Raw genomic sequence first — 13647 nt, forward strand, 5'->3', positions numbered from 1 at the left:
CTTTTGCCAAAGCAGCCCTTCTCCCCAAGAGCAATTCTCGCTCCGAGGCCAAGGTGGTGCTCAAATATAGTAAGTAGGAACCACCTTTCTTAGAAGTTACCTGCTCCCACTCTACCCTTTTCCACACATTCCAGAGGGGGAAGAACCACAACCATTTCATCCATAGAGGAGGACTGTGATTTTCATACAAAGGAGCTCGTGCAGCTACTAACATGAAAATGAGCACAGTCAAAACTAGCAGATTAAAAATTCCATGTTCCATGAATTCACCAGCTCACCTGTAGAGCACATTTTCTAAGAAAGGCCCATGTTCCTCACCCAGACTGTACTTTGAGAATAGCTTCTCTTTAAGGTTTCTGTTAACTTATAGATGAACATGACAACCTATCCAACTGTGGTTTGAGTCTTCACTCACATTTTTTTGGTCCTTACATCACTAGATTTTACTTCAGTTTCAAAGATCCCAGAAAAGGGTGTTCAAATGAACGCACCAATAAGAAATCTGGAATTTCTCTTCCATTAGTTTATTAATACACTGACTAGCCCTTACTAATGGGGTGGACTTCACTGGTTGTTGTTACGTCTTGTAGGCTCAATGCCTCTAGAAACTCCCTCCTGAGGGAGGGGAAAGCCTAAGGTGGATGCCCAGGGCTGCAGAGCAGGAAGAGACAAGTTCTATTTCTGTAGCTACAAAACCCAAGGAATAAGTAACAAATACAACCTGAAACCAGCCACGGAATTGAGATGTTTATACTGTGCATTTGCAACACGCTCCCTCTGTTCCCGTTACTCACAGAAAATCTGGAAATCAAAGGATGCTCTCGGTGAACAGGTTGGGTGGGGGAACGTGATCTTCTGTGGCTCTATTGTTCTCAGAAATGCTTCCAAGTGAAAAGTCAAGAGATTTTTTGATTCATCTGAAAATAAAACTTGCGATGACAAAAATGGACAAGCCCCTGCCGGACGGTTCCAGTTTTATTTCAGGTTCCCAGTTGTTAATGATGTTGTATTGATGTAATACCTGAACATGTAAAAGCAACAAAGCCTCCAAGAACAGAGGCCAAGAAGTCCAGCCGATATCCTAATTAGACAGTACAACAAAAATCCCACAGAGCTCTTTAGAAAAAGGCCTGAACACGGAACACAGCGAAAGTAGGAAACCAGGGATCTGTATTTTTAAAAATATTTTTAGTTTATAAGGCAGGAAACGCCTCCTGGTAGCAGCTCCCTCCTGAGCCACCTCAGGGCACAGCAGCTTCAGCTGAGCAGCCTTTGGCTAATTCCCACCACTCCACCTCGAGTGCTTACACAGGTGGGAGCTGCCAAACCTGGGCTTTGCCGGCACCTGCGGCAGGAAAAAAAAAAATATCCTCAGACTGCAGAGCAAAAGCAAAGTAAGGAAGAAAGGAAAAAATCAATTGACTTCTGCTACCAAGTAAAAACTTTACAGCTGTTTTAAAAAGGTACTGAGCTACAGATTTGCTTTTCTATCACACCAGTTATTAGGCACTCCTGGCTTTCCTAACCATTTTCTGCTCCAACCATTTGGGTAATACGAAAGGAACACAGAGCAAGCACAATATGTTTAATTAGAAATGCTGTTTGCTAAGCATTCAGAGGAAGTTACAGAATTGTGTGTTTCACCATAATGATATTTAATCTAATAAAATTTTTCTTAAAATAGGATTTGTTTCCCTTACATGACACAAACTTGTTGTTCATGCTAATTACAGCTGATTCACATAATAGCACAGCTCCCATAAAATTAAAGCACAGATACATGAGCAAGTTAGCACAGGGTTACGAACCTTTAGGGTACATCACCTGTGCTGTGGTGACACCACGTAAATGTTTTCATCCCATGGTAAATTAAAAGTAGCTGATCCTTGCTCAAAGACCTGCTGAAAGAATCCCTGCTCCTGTGCCAGACAGTCCTCTGGCTTTGAACAGATGTGGGCAGAGGCTACATGAGACCAAGTCCTGGAAGGAACTACAGATCAAGATACTGCCATCAAGCAAGAAGCAAACACCAACCCTGCTAAAAACACAATTTTGCCTCCTCTTTCTGGGTTCTTTCTTAGAAACCACCTACTCAAAATGCTTAGCAAAGCAACCTGGCGTTAATCCAACATCGGAGTGGTTAAAAGACATTTCAGAAAACTCTGGTCTGACAGTGCTTTAACCCACGTTGTTCCTTCACAAACCTCTTTACACGTGGAGAACATTACCCTGGCAGCTCATGGGGACCTTTGGTCCACAGGACTTGCTGTTCTAATGGCAAGGAACATGGACAGTTATAAAGGAAAAGTGAAGAGCAGGTTGAAAGTGTACACAGAGGCAGGGATGGAGTTTCCAGTAGTCTCTAGGGAATTTTGACATATAATATAAAGAACTATAATGAGCAAGAGAATTATCTGAATCTTCCTAGATTACCCAGTAAAACGTTTTCCCTCATATGTGTAACATTTTGGATGATAGCAGGAGCACTTACAGGAATGAAGAATTCCTTCTGTAAGCTTGGGATTGTGTCTAATATAACTAAATACAAAGGCTCTGGAACAAGCTATCTGATAAGTCACCCAGAATGCCATTACCTACTATTGATCCAAGAACTGAGTTGAAAATGGGAAATTTGAGTTATTGCAGAATTTGAGTATTAAGTATTGAGGAATGAAAACTATTTGAACTTCCACAGCTACGATTCCAGATTTCAAAGTAAGTGTCAGATATTCCCTTTACCTTTTCTCAGAAGTGACAGTTACAGTGACATTATGCCTTGTGTCCTTCAAAACACAGCAATTTATCAACGAAAAATACAAACCAAAACCCCAAATCATCTACAAGTCACTTCCTTGATCTGAGCCACATTGTTAAAGTCTTTAGTGCCTGAAGCTGCCTGGTTTAGTCATAATAAAATACTAGTCCATTCATTCATTTTCATAGCTACACAGATCTCTTTTCGAATTCCAGAAATCCATTTTTGAAAAACAGTTCAAGCTTTGGATGAGCATGAGTGTCCAGACAGTGCCTTTATCCAATGCCAGTTAGACAACTCAGATCTGGAATTTATCTTCTCATGAGTCCTGAGGTGGGTTAGGATCAGGTATTAAAGGATAAAGTCACACAGAAATAGTTTCCAGCTTCCATTCTCCTCATTAATGACAATTTCTTTTAACTTCTTCAAGGAATGATTATGATTCAGTAGCAAATTCTAGCATTTTTTGGGGGTACCTTTGGTCTCCCTTTCCTGATCTTGCTCTGGAAGTCAAAATACAACCAAGCAACAACACCCAGACATCTGTTCCTTGGACAGGAGGGTGACAAGGTGGGAAGTTCCAGGCTGCAAGATGCTGAATGTGCCAGGAGCTCTGGGATGGCCCTGCCTGAGCAGGGAGGTTGGATCAGGGGACTCTCTGTGGTCCCTTCCAACCTCAGCCATCCTGCAGTTCTGAATTAGACCTGACCAAAGCCTCCCACTCCTCTTGCTGGTACTGAGGCATGTTGGCATTGATGACTTCACCAAATTCCACACCCAGTACCTGCAGCAACTGGCACAAGCCTTTTCAGAGTAAATTCTGCAGCATTCCTGGACTTGTGTGACTCTGTCCAGCCATTCCACTGAGACATGTTATAAATTTGAATCAAATACAGTAAGTCAGTTTTGTATTTGGACTTGACAAATTCAACCTCTCCCCTTTGGAAATCCTTTCCTCACCAAGAAAGCTCAACTGATGTTCCCTCACATTCAAGTCCTTCTCTTTCTTAACCCTTTGACACAGCTCATCTCCCTGAGAAATCTCAGAGCTCTCCAGTCTCCTGTATTCCACTGAATTCCTTTCCTGACACAGCTCTGTCCCCAGCTGCACTAACAGAGTTTTACCATCCATCCAGACACTACAACATGCACTCTTTGGTCCTTTCTGGGACAACTTTACCCATTCTACTTCTAATGAAACCTCCAAGCTTAATACTTTTTAGGAATTTTTGAGCTCCTCAAGCATCTCCTGATTATCATTTCTTCTTTGAAACCTAAATAAGTTGGCAGACTTTGGGATCTTAGACATTTAAATGAATCAAGACAGAAAATGGTGGGTAAAGCTGAGCACCCTTACTGCACATCCTCCCCATTAGCAAAGATCCTAGAGCTGTCTATTCCTAAACACAGCAGGAATCAAGAGAGCAGCAGCCTGTTCACCAGCTCTAGTCTCTTTCTAGTAGCCTTCATTCCCAGGCATTCCTTCCTTCTCAGCATTCCCTTTCCATCTATCAGTGCACCTGTGCTCTCCCTTCTGCCACTACTCCCATCCTCTTTTTCCTCCCTTTTACCTTTGGACAGTGACCTTCTCCTGCCCACATTTGCATTCCACACACATTTGCTTTGCCAGCCTGTGTTTGAAGTTAGGCTTCTAATGCTCTGATTCTCCCATTTGAATTCCTAAGGGAGATCTCCAGCTGGAAGCCATCCCCATGCACTTCCCTGTGCCCCTCTGCCAGCCTTTGGGTGTGCACATGTTCACTGGCTATGGCTCAGCCAGCTGACATTGGGCTTGTAAGCTATAGGAAATCAATTATATCCCTGATCTATGAGAACAAAGCTCCATCCCTGAGCCCTCTTCTCTCCTGGAAGCAATAGAAAGGCTGGTCAGCACCAACTTGAACACTGGCTTTTGGCCCTTCAGCACCAGCCCCCAGGAGCCAAGTCAAGCAGAGGGACTGTCTTGTGTGTTTGACACTAATGATTGGAGATCCCCATCCCCAAGCACCCAGTCAAACTGAAGGAGCTGTGGCAGGCCCATTGCAGCAGAAAGACCAGCCTGATGTGTCTGACACAGGGGTTTAACCAAAGGCCTTGCACACCTGGCTTTCTGACCCTCTGCACCCACGGGCATCGCCCGTTCCCGGCTGGTGCCGTGAGTGACAGCTCGGGCAGAGCCACCTGGCTGAACACAGCCCAGAGCTGGGGCTGTCCTGAGCTGCACTGCCACGGCCCTCAGCAGCAAAAAGAACATGGCACTCCTCCCTCAGCTGCCTCAGCTGAACATCATGTCCCCAGACCTGGCCAACAGCATCCCAGCAGTGCATAACTCCCTGAACTAGACTCAGCTTCATTCAGTGGAAAAGTTAATAACAGAGAACAAAATTCTAACAAAATTAGTATTTTTTATGTGCTTGAGAAAGTGAGCATCTCTTTAGCTGTCAGCTCAATTATTCTGTTAGGAATTAATTTGTTGATGTTTCCACAACTACAGCTTTCCAAAGCCCACACAAGAACAAATTACATGGGGTGGGAGAAAAAGGGGGAAAAGGTTTTGTTTTATTGAGATTAATTATAGTAGGGCTCAACAATTGGGAAATATGGAGTGTACAAAGACTGCTGCAAAGTGATAACCATTAACATGTTATTCTATAGAACTCCTAGATACTGTGAATATTTTCCAGCTGAAATCCATCCAAGTTTTCTTCTATCCATGGTTAGTCCAGGAACATTAATGATGAAAATCTAGACAGCATTACAGTGTGAACTATTAGATGTACACTGATGATACTTGATTTTATATTGCCTTTGGCTGAGTCAGGTCATAGAATTTCAATGATCTGAATTTTGGCCTGCATCTGCTGTTGAATGAATAAACAGTAAATCAAACTTAAGACTTTGTTACGGAGTTGAAAGTCTGTTTTGCTCCAGACCTGGTATATACCACAAGATGCAATCAAATACATTATTATCTGTCAAGCATCCAAAAATGAACTAAATGACTCATAAAAGCAATAAATAAGACACGGTCTCTGCCCCTGAAATACCTTACATTGTAAAATTAAAACAAGCCTCCCAGAAAGTTTGAATGCTGGGGAACTAAATTAGTCCTCCAATGGAAAGGGAGGACACAGGTTACACAATATGATAAAATAGTTTTTCCTTAGATGAAGGTGTGACTCCTGCCCCACTTCCAGTGTAACTGTCAGATCCAGGAGGTTGCTGCAGGACACCCCCGAGTCTGGATCTGCTCCATTTGCCAGCCAGCAATCCCTGGGTATCTCTGGCAAATCAGTGCTAATCTCTCCTCTAGCTACAGCTCTCACACAAATCACTCGATACGATTTCAAAAGCTCTACCTTAAAAGCAAAAAAACAATCCTAGTTCTGTGCAGCAATAACCAAAAATCACCATTTCAGAGCTGGCATCCTTCTGATTTGCAGTGGAGCCTAATAAAATCCTGGCTCAGGGAGAAGGGAAGGATCCTCCTACATCCCGGCAAGCCCAGCCTGACTGACAGCAGCTGCTCCTGAGATCTTTTGCAGAAGGCAGAGTGTATTTCAAGAATACATCTAAATATCCTGCACATATACAGGACCATACACACGTGAAAAGAAAAATATTAAATAATTACAGGAATCTCCATTATACTTACTGCCTATGTTTTGCAGTCAAGTACTAAACCGATTATATTTCAAATATACACGGATTTAGTTTTCATTAGAAAGCTCCAGTAGGCAAAACATAAAAACACTTTCACATTTTGTTAATGAAGACCTGCTGAAATTAATGACATTGAAAACTGTAGGTGTTTGGACAATACCAGGCACAAAGCTTCAAACTTCTGGTGGATTATGATAACCAAGGAGTCCTACAGTGACAGTGCAAACTGCCCCTGCTGGTGGTGACTTTTCTTTTATAAAATTAGACCTTCAGCACATGACAAGTAAATTGAATATTAAATGGCTCACGGTACCAATGAAGATTATCAATAACTACTCTGAAACAGAATCAAATAAAATTGTGCACTGGATTTTATGAAGTCTGAAACTCTCTCTACTGCCAAACCATTTTTACATGTATGGATATTTTTAAACAAAGTTTAAAGTTTTCTGAGAACCGTTCTTTATCCAGGACTCGTATGGGAAAATGTGAAGAATAACTGTTCACGTTGTTGTCTTACCCCCATTGTTCAAACCCTGCCATAGACCTCCTCTGCTATGACCTGCCTGAACTCCTTCCTCATGGCAAAATCTGATGTCCCCACACACCTCTCACCGTTATGCAGGTGTGCCTACAATGAAGTTGCTATTTTTTGTGATTCCAGAGCCAAAGAGTCAGTATAATCTGCCTACGGATACAAACCTTCCACAATATTGTTTTTGGTATTAGGACCAACTTTTCTTGAGAACACACTTTTTAAAGTGAGAAGTGTCCACTGAGATTAGATCCAATATATTCATTTTGTTAACAGCAGTAAGACCTCATAAAACTTCAGAAGCTTTATTGGATTTCCTTTCCAGACATTAATCAAACAGATTTCTCTTAGTGAATGCAGAAATCCCTGAATCATTAAGTACCAAATCAATACTTTTGTGCTACAGACAAGAGTAAGAAATGAACCTGATTAGAAGACACTGAAATCTTGATTAACATTGTTTAAATATATACCTGGAAACAAAAATTTTACACAGACTATTGCCATGGTATTTGTCACTAAAACTCAGAAGAAAAGTATATATGCAGCACTTTTCCTTTCAGATGCAATAACCATAGGGCCAGTCTAACCCCAAATGACAGGTTATTCCATGAGCAGTCCACAAAATGTCTCCAGAATCAGGCCCCAAGTGTCCTCTGCTACCAGCTGTACTCTCTATACTTCTAAGTGCCTATTTTACATGACTAGGCTCAAAGGTCCAAATTAATGGGCTAAAGAAGATGGCATCATAAAAGCAGTCACAAAATGGAACAAATACAAATATTCCCTATGTTAGCACAAGTGACCTGCATTTATTAGTCCTTTAACAGGACAATCCTTAAACCCCCAAAGACAAATCGATTAACGCTCCCTCTTGGATAACTTACACAGAACCCAACCACTTTGCTGCTTAATGTTCTAAATACAGCAAAGCTCGTTGCAGTTCACCAAAAGGTTGCATCTGAGTCGGTGTGGTTCAGAGCTGAGACCTGCTTTCACTCAGGGAAAAGCAAATGCACACTGAACTTAAATACTCTGATGTCCTCCAGGCTGAGCAGCAGCAGCACGTGGGGAGGAACAGCGAGGAACTGTCACCTCCCAAGGGACTGTCACCTCCCAAGGGACTGTCACCTCACAAGGGACTGTCACCCTTCAAGGGACTGTCACCTCACAAGGGACTGTTACCTCACAAGGGACTGTCACCTCACAAGGGACTGTCACCTCCCAAGGGACTGTCACCTCACAAGGGACTGTCACCCTTCAAGGGACTGTCACCTCACAAGGGACTGTCACCTCACAAGGGACTGTCACCCTTCAAGGGACTGTCACCCTTCAAGGGACTGTCACCTCCCAAGGGACTGTCACCTCACAAGGGACTGTCACCCTTCAAGGGACTGTCACCCTTCAAGGGACTGTCACCTCCCAAGGGACTGTCACCTCCCAAGAGACTGTCACCTTCCAAGGGACTGTTACCTCCCAAGGGACTGTCACCTCCCAAGGGACTGTCACCTCCCAAGGGACTGTCACCCTTCAAGGGACTGTCACCTCCCAAGGGACTGTCACCTCCCAAGAGACTGTCACCTTCCAAGGGACTGTTACCTCCCAAGGGACTGTCACCCTTCAAAGGACTGTCACCTCACAAGGAACTGTCACCTCACAAGGAACTGTCACCTCCCAAGGGACTGTCACCTCCCAAGGAACTGCCCCCACGGTGGGGGTGGGGAGGCCCTCCCTGCCTTCCCAAAGCTCTGCTGCCCGTGGGCTCATCCCCCAGAAGCCAGGACAGAAGAGCTCTGGGCATGAGCCCCGAGCAGACCCCCAGCCCAGGGACAGCCAGGGACCAGCGTGCAGGAGGTGTCAAACCTGCACGGGGTGTCTGTCCAGGACAGCAAACCCGGGGGTGCCACGGGGAGCAGCGGGCACAGTTTATTACCAGCTAACGAGGTGTAAGAAGCTCAGATCTCGGCTGGCTGGAGTTGAGAGCAACACTAAGTGCCCATAGACTCTGCCTGCCTTGAGGAATCGGTTCCTGCTGTAAAATAACAGCCTTTAGCACATTCTGTAGAATGACATCACCCAAAGTGGGCTGCCAAAAATGTTACTTTCACATTTCTTCAACAAGATTTCCTTTCACCACTCTAAGTTCTAAGTATTTCCAGGCCTATAGATGAGCTTTTAACACAAGCAAGTGACTATGCCTTTTAAAAATGTTGTGTTTAAATGTACCTTTTTTCCTTATTCTTTCTAGTAGATTTATATTTACAACCATGCTGAGCTACAATAATACAAGTTACTGCAATTACCATCCTGAACTGACTTTTCTCCCTTTTGATTCATCCCTATTCCACTGAAGAATACACCATTTTATGACAGTATGTCTGTTTGTTCAGTGAGCTGGAGGCAACCCACTGGAAATACTGAACATGAACAGTGAGATGTCAATCAAACAAGAACATTTTTGCATTTTCAAGGAAGCTGTTTAAAGCTCACTGGGTGACAAGCCCAAGCAGTGCATTCCACTCCTCCAGATAGCGCAAACAAGCAACAAGAAGTCACTTAGTTGCAGAAATCGTGGTCCTTTCACTGAAATATTTAAGATAAGCTCTTCCCTTTTTCAGTTCTGATGGTTTTGCATTTTACCTTGGCAGAACTCACAGCTGGAGGACACAGGAGTTTTCATTCAGGGCTCATTGGTCTCAGGTGTTTTCCATCATTAAGTCTGATCAAGTCAACATCCAGTTTCTCAGGGCAGAAATTGTCTTCATTACTAATTTTGAACCTAAATAAGATAATTCAGTGTTACCTAATGATGTAAAGCCTGGAATCATTTCCCTTCAGGGAAAAAAAAAGGATAATTTTCAGGGTGTTCAAACTTGGAGTATAAGTTAAGAGCTATAGATGCAACTCAATGCTATTTCTTTGACTTACAAGAATACTTTATATTAATCTTTTGTAGCTCCTGTTACTAAGCAAATGAATAGAAATACTATTGCAATTCAGATACTTTTTTTTTTTTTGCAGGATCTGAACTAGTCTTAGTCCTAAATTTGAAGCACTTTGTATGGTACAAAAAATAAAGCATCTTTCAGAGAACAGTGCAATGTTATCAAGGGAGAGACGAGATAGCTGAATGCAATTTTCTAACATTTTAATCCAATGTTACAATGTCTTAAACATCAGCAAAACTGTCATAATTCTAATAAATATTTACATAGTGTACATGTGGGCAATATGTTTTAATGACAGACCTTTGAAGGAAAAAATATTCTTTAGTTATTTTTCTCAGTGCTTCCACAATGACTTTTTTAATATAGATTGATAACATTATGAAAAAGTGGAGCAGATCACAAATGCTGGTGTTTTGATTTGCTTCTAAAGTAGTATCTAATATTCTCCAGGAACATGTTGCAGTGCTCATGTGAGAAACATTAAAAGTTCCTCTTTTACTTATTTATTGTTAAAGAGCCCATGCAACAGTAAATTTAGAACCCCAGATTTGCACCAAATTGTCATCTATGACCCCATTTTAATGTAAACCTTGAGAAACTTCCACAGTTACTTTGGGTTATGAATAAATGAAGGAGAACAAGATTTTAAGGGTCTAATTTCGTGAGTTGCAGCTCTTCCTTCTGCATGTCATCCAGTTACAGATACTTTGGGGCTGCTTTCTATTGCCTGTCCTCAGATGACTGATAAAAGGCTGATACCATCAAAGTCATTCTCTTTTCTTGGGACAAGAAAAAAAAAAAAAGAAGCACAAATTCCCATCGTAGTCAAATCCAGTGATCCCAGGGGGGCTCAGTGAAGTGAATGGAGTCTCACACAGGCATAAAATGAACTGTTACTCGTTACTCCAGTTACTCGTTACTCCAGCCATCAGAGCATCCATCAAGATTAAGTGTGTTTATACAATGAAAGGTATTTTTAAAATACAGAGGGGAAAAAACCAAACCAACACATGGACAGAGAGAGGGAGATTTTATTCGGTTCTGTATAGGATATAATATTTAGCAGAATCACAATTACTTTCAAAGTTCAAACAACATCCTTGCACTTCCAGTGGTACTTGCAGATTGAAATCCCCTTTTCTAAAAGCACATCACAGCAAGGTGAGCTGAAAGACAAACTGCACAAGCCCCATTTGGTGGCTTTAACTGCAGAAAACAGGCACTTTTCCCCCCAGTGCTTGTGGGGCTGCCATAAGACCCGCGGTGCTCGGGTTACACATAATCCCCCAGCTGCGAGGAGACAATTAGCACCACAATCCCCAGCAAAGCTTTCAGCTCTCAACAGGTGCCTCACCATTGTGCTCAGGTTTAAATCAAAATCTGGCAGAGGGAATGTCCCACCTCCTGTCACCCCTCCCCTTTGAAACCACTCTCATTACAGCCCCCATCAGGCTCCACTCTCCTTTTCTCCAGAAAGACCAAACATGACTTTCACCCCTTTGTTCGAGTGCTTTTTTTTCCCCTTTATTTGCCTTCATCCGTCTGACTGAGAGATCTGAAGGCAGGAAGTGCAATTTATTTGTTGTGTATTATGAGTCTACTACTTCTCTCTTGAAGGGTGAAAACAGGAGCAAATCCTTTGAGAGCCATATAATTATATTGACAAAAATGAGAAAGTCTTTCCCTTTTTCTCGGCAGTTTCAGAAGTGATAGTCCAGAAAAAAAAAAATGCACAAATACATCAGTCCAACATTAATATTGTATCTGTATTAAGGTGTGAATTATAGATATGAATTTTTATGTCATGCATTATAAAGTTTCCTTCCCAATCAAAAATCATATTCTTTAGATTAAAATTTGTTTCTGTCCTTCAGAATATGTTCACAAGGCAGAAATGGCAAAGTGTCTCTTACAATTCCAACTTCTACAGTAAGTATAAACACTGTTTGAATACTTCTCAAAATTTTTCTTTTCTTCAAGTGTAGAGTCATGCTCTACCCAAAAGAAATATTTATTATGAAGAGTTCCCTCCTTAGTAGTCAGTCAAGATTTTCTAATCCAGTAAAAAATACTTTTTTGGCCAAATAAGCAATTTAGAACCCCACAATACTCAGGGGAAGCTGACTGCCTAGTGAATTAATCATTTATAATGAATAAAAAGAAAATGGTTGAGAGATACTAAAAGATGCAGTAAAACACGATGACACTTAAAAGAATAAAAAAACTTGAAGTTGAACTGACTTATTTCCATATGGAGACAGGACTGATAATAAAAACCATATATTTCTTTGGTGCAATTCAGTTTATAAACTCAAGCTTCCAGAACACAATGAGAAAACAGCAAGTAGATTAATCCTGCACAACCTTCAGTTTGTTTTCTTCTCTGCATCTCGTGGAGTCCTTTTGCCATTACCTTTCTGGGCCATGCTCATGGCTGCTTCTCCCAGTTCTGTGCTGCCTCCTGGTTTCCCTCCAGCTCGTGTGGGCAGGTCCCAGTGGCTCACACCCTGCCCTAGCAATCAGTTCTCAGGGAACTCAGCCAGTATCCTAAAAAACGTGCTAGTGCTTGCTAAGCCTTTCCTACCAATTTTTATTAGTATTTTTTCCCCCATCAATCTAAATTTAGTAACAATTAATTCTCAATTATGCATCTCTTTCCCCCTTGGATCTGCAGCCTCCCCTGGATGAGAAGCGTTGAATGCCATAGGAGGGAGGGCCACAAAAACACCATAACTTAACCTGCAACTGAAGCCATGCCCTCCCTGTCCCAGCAGCCATCATCTCATGGTCAGAACATGGAAATAGCTCCCAGTTGTGCTGCAATTTCCTGCCATTCCTTTGGGATGGTGATAAGAAATAATTCTCCTCCTGCACTGAAGCTGGCAGCCAAAGAATGGCACCCTCCAAGTCAGCACCCTGGGAGCACAGCCTTACCCAAAGCCTAAAGGATAAAGACTGCTTGGGACAGTGGATTTAGAAAAGAGGTGCAGATGAGACAAATTGGTCTGAGAATATTAAAACAAGGCAAGAACAGAGAAGAAAAATCAATGTCCCTGGCGGTTTGCCAGTGGCAGGAAAAAGCTCTGTAGTGAAATAGGTATATTCCTGTAACTGTGGCAGATCTAGTTTTCACAGCTCTGTCTAGTAGAATTCATTATCTACAGCTCTACTAAGTAGCAGAATTAAACCTTTTCTTATCAAAACTCAAACCAAAAATTCAAAGTCTCAAATTTTCATAGATCAAAATTGACTCCAACAAAAATGGCAAAACCACTGCAACCTAAACAGTATATTCTCTAATTGCCTTCATGCAACTACCATCACTTGCAGGAGGAAAGCCTGGAAACAACAGGAATGATCCTGGACTTTTCATATCTTTTTTAAAGCTTGTGAGTTCATTGAAACCTATCTCCTCCCATGACATCCTTATGTTTCCACAAAACAGCAAATCCATACTGAAACAAAAATCTTCACCTAAATGTTTCCAACCCACTTTCCCAGAGAGGTTTCATGGATGACAAAGAGATTGCCCTGCCTACTTACTTCATTAGGCAGGTAACCAGCAGAACACACAGAGCCAGAAAGGACAGGATTTTGACTCCCAGCCACCCTGGATTTCAGGCCAGTTACAAAGATAAGTGGACAACTTGAAGTCATCATTATGTTATATGTTTCACTGGAAAATATTTGTCTTTTTTAGGGATTCACACTGACTGTAGAAAATACCCTAAGCAGGAGATGAATAA

At 42.0% G+C, this 13647-nt stretch overlaps 1 long non-coding RNA gene across 1 annotated transcript in view; it reads right to left on the bottom strand.

Moving 5' to 3' along the window:
• The window catches only part of LOC135421635 (uncharacterized), a 151962-nt gene that overhangs the window by 64709 nt on the left and 73606 nt on the right, over nucleotides 1-13647 (bottom strand). The window contains exon 13 of the long non-coding RNA XR_010434133.1: nucleotides 9594-9732. This is a non-coding gene — a long non-coding RNA (uncharacterized LOC135421635). The remainder of the gene's footprint in view (nucleotides 1-9593; nucleotides 9733-13647) is intronic.

This window comes from Pseudopipra pipra, chromosome 13 (genome assembly GCF_036250125.1).
Source record: "Pseudopipra pipra isolate bDixPip1 chromosome 13, bDixPip1.hap1, whole genome shotgun sequence".
NCBI classification, from domain to species: domain Eukaryota; kingdom Metazoa; phylum Chordata; class Aves; order Passeriformes; family Pipridae; genus Pseudopipra; species Pseudopipra pipra.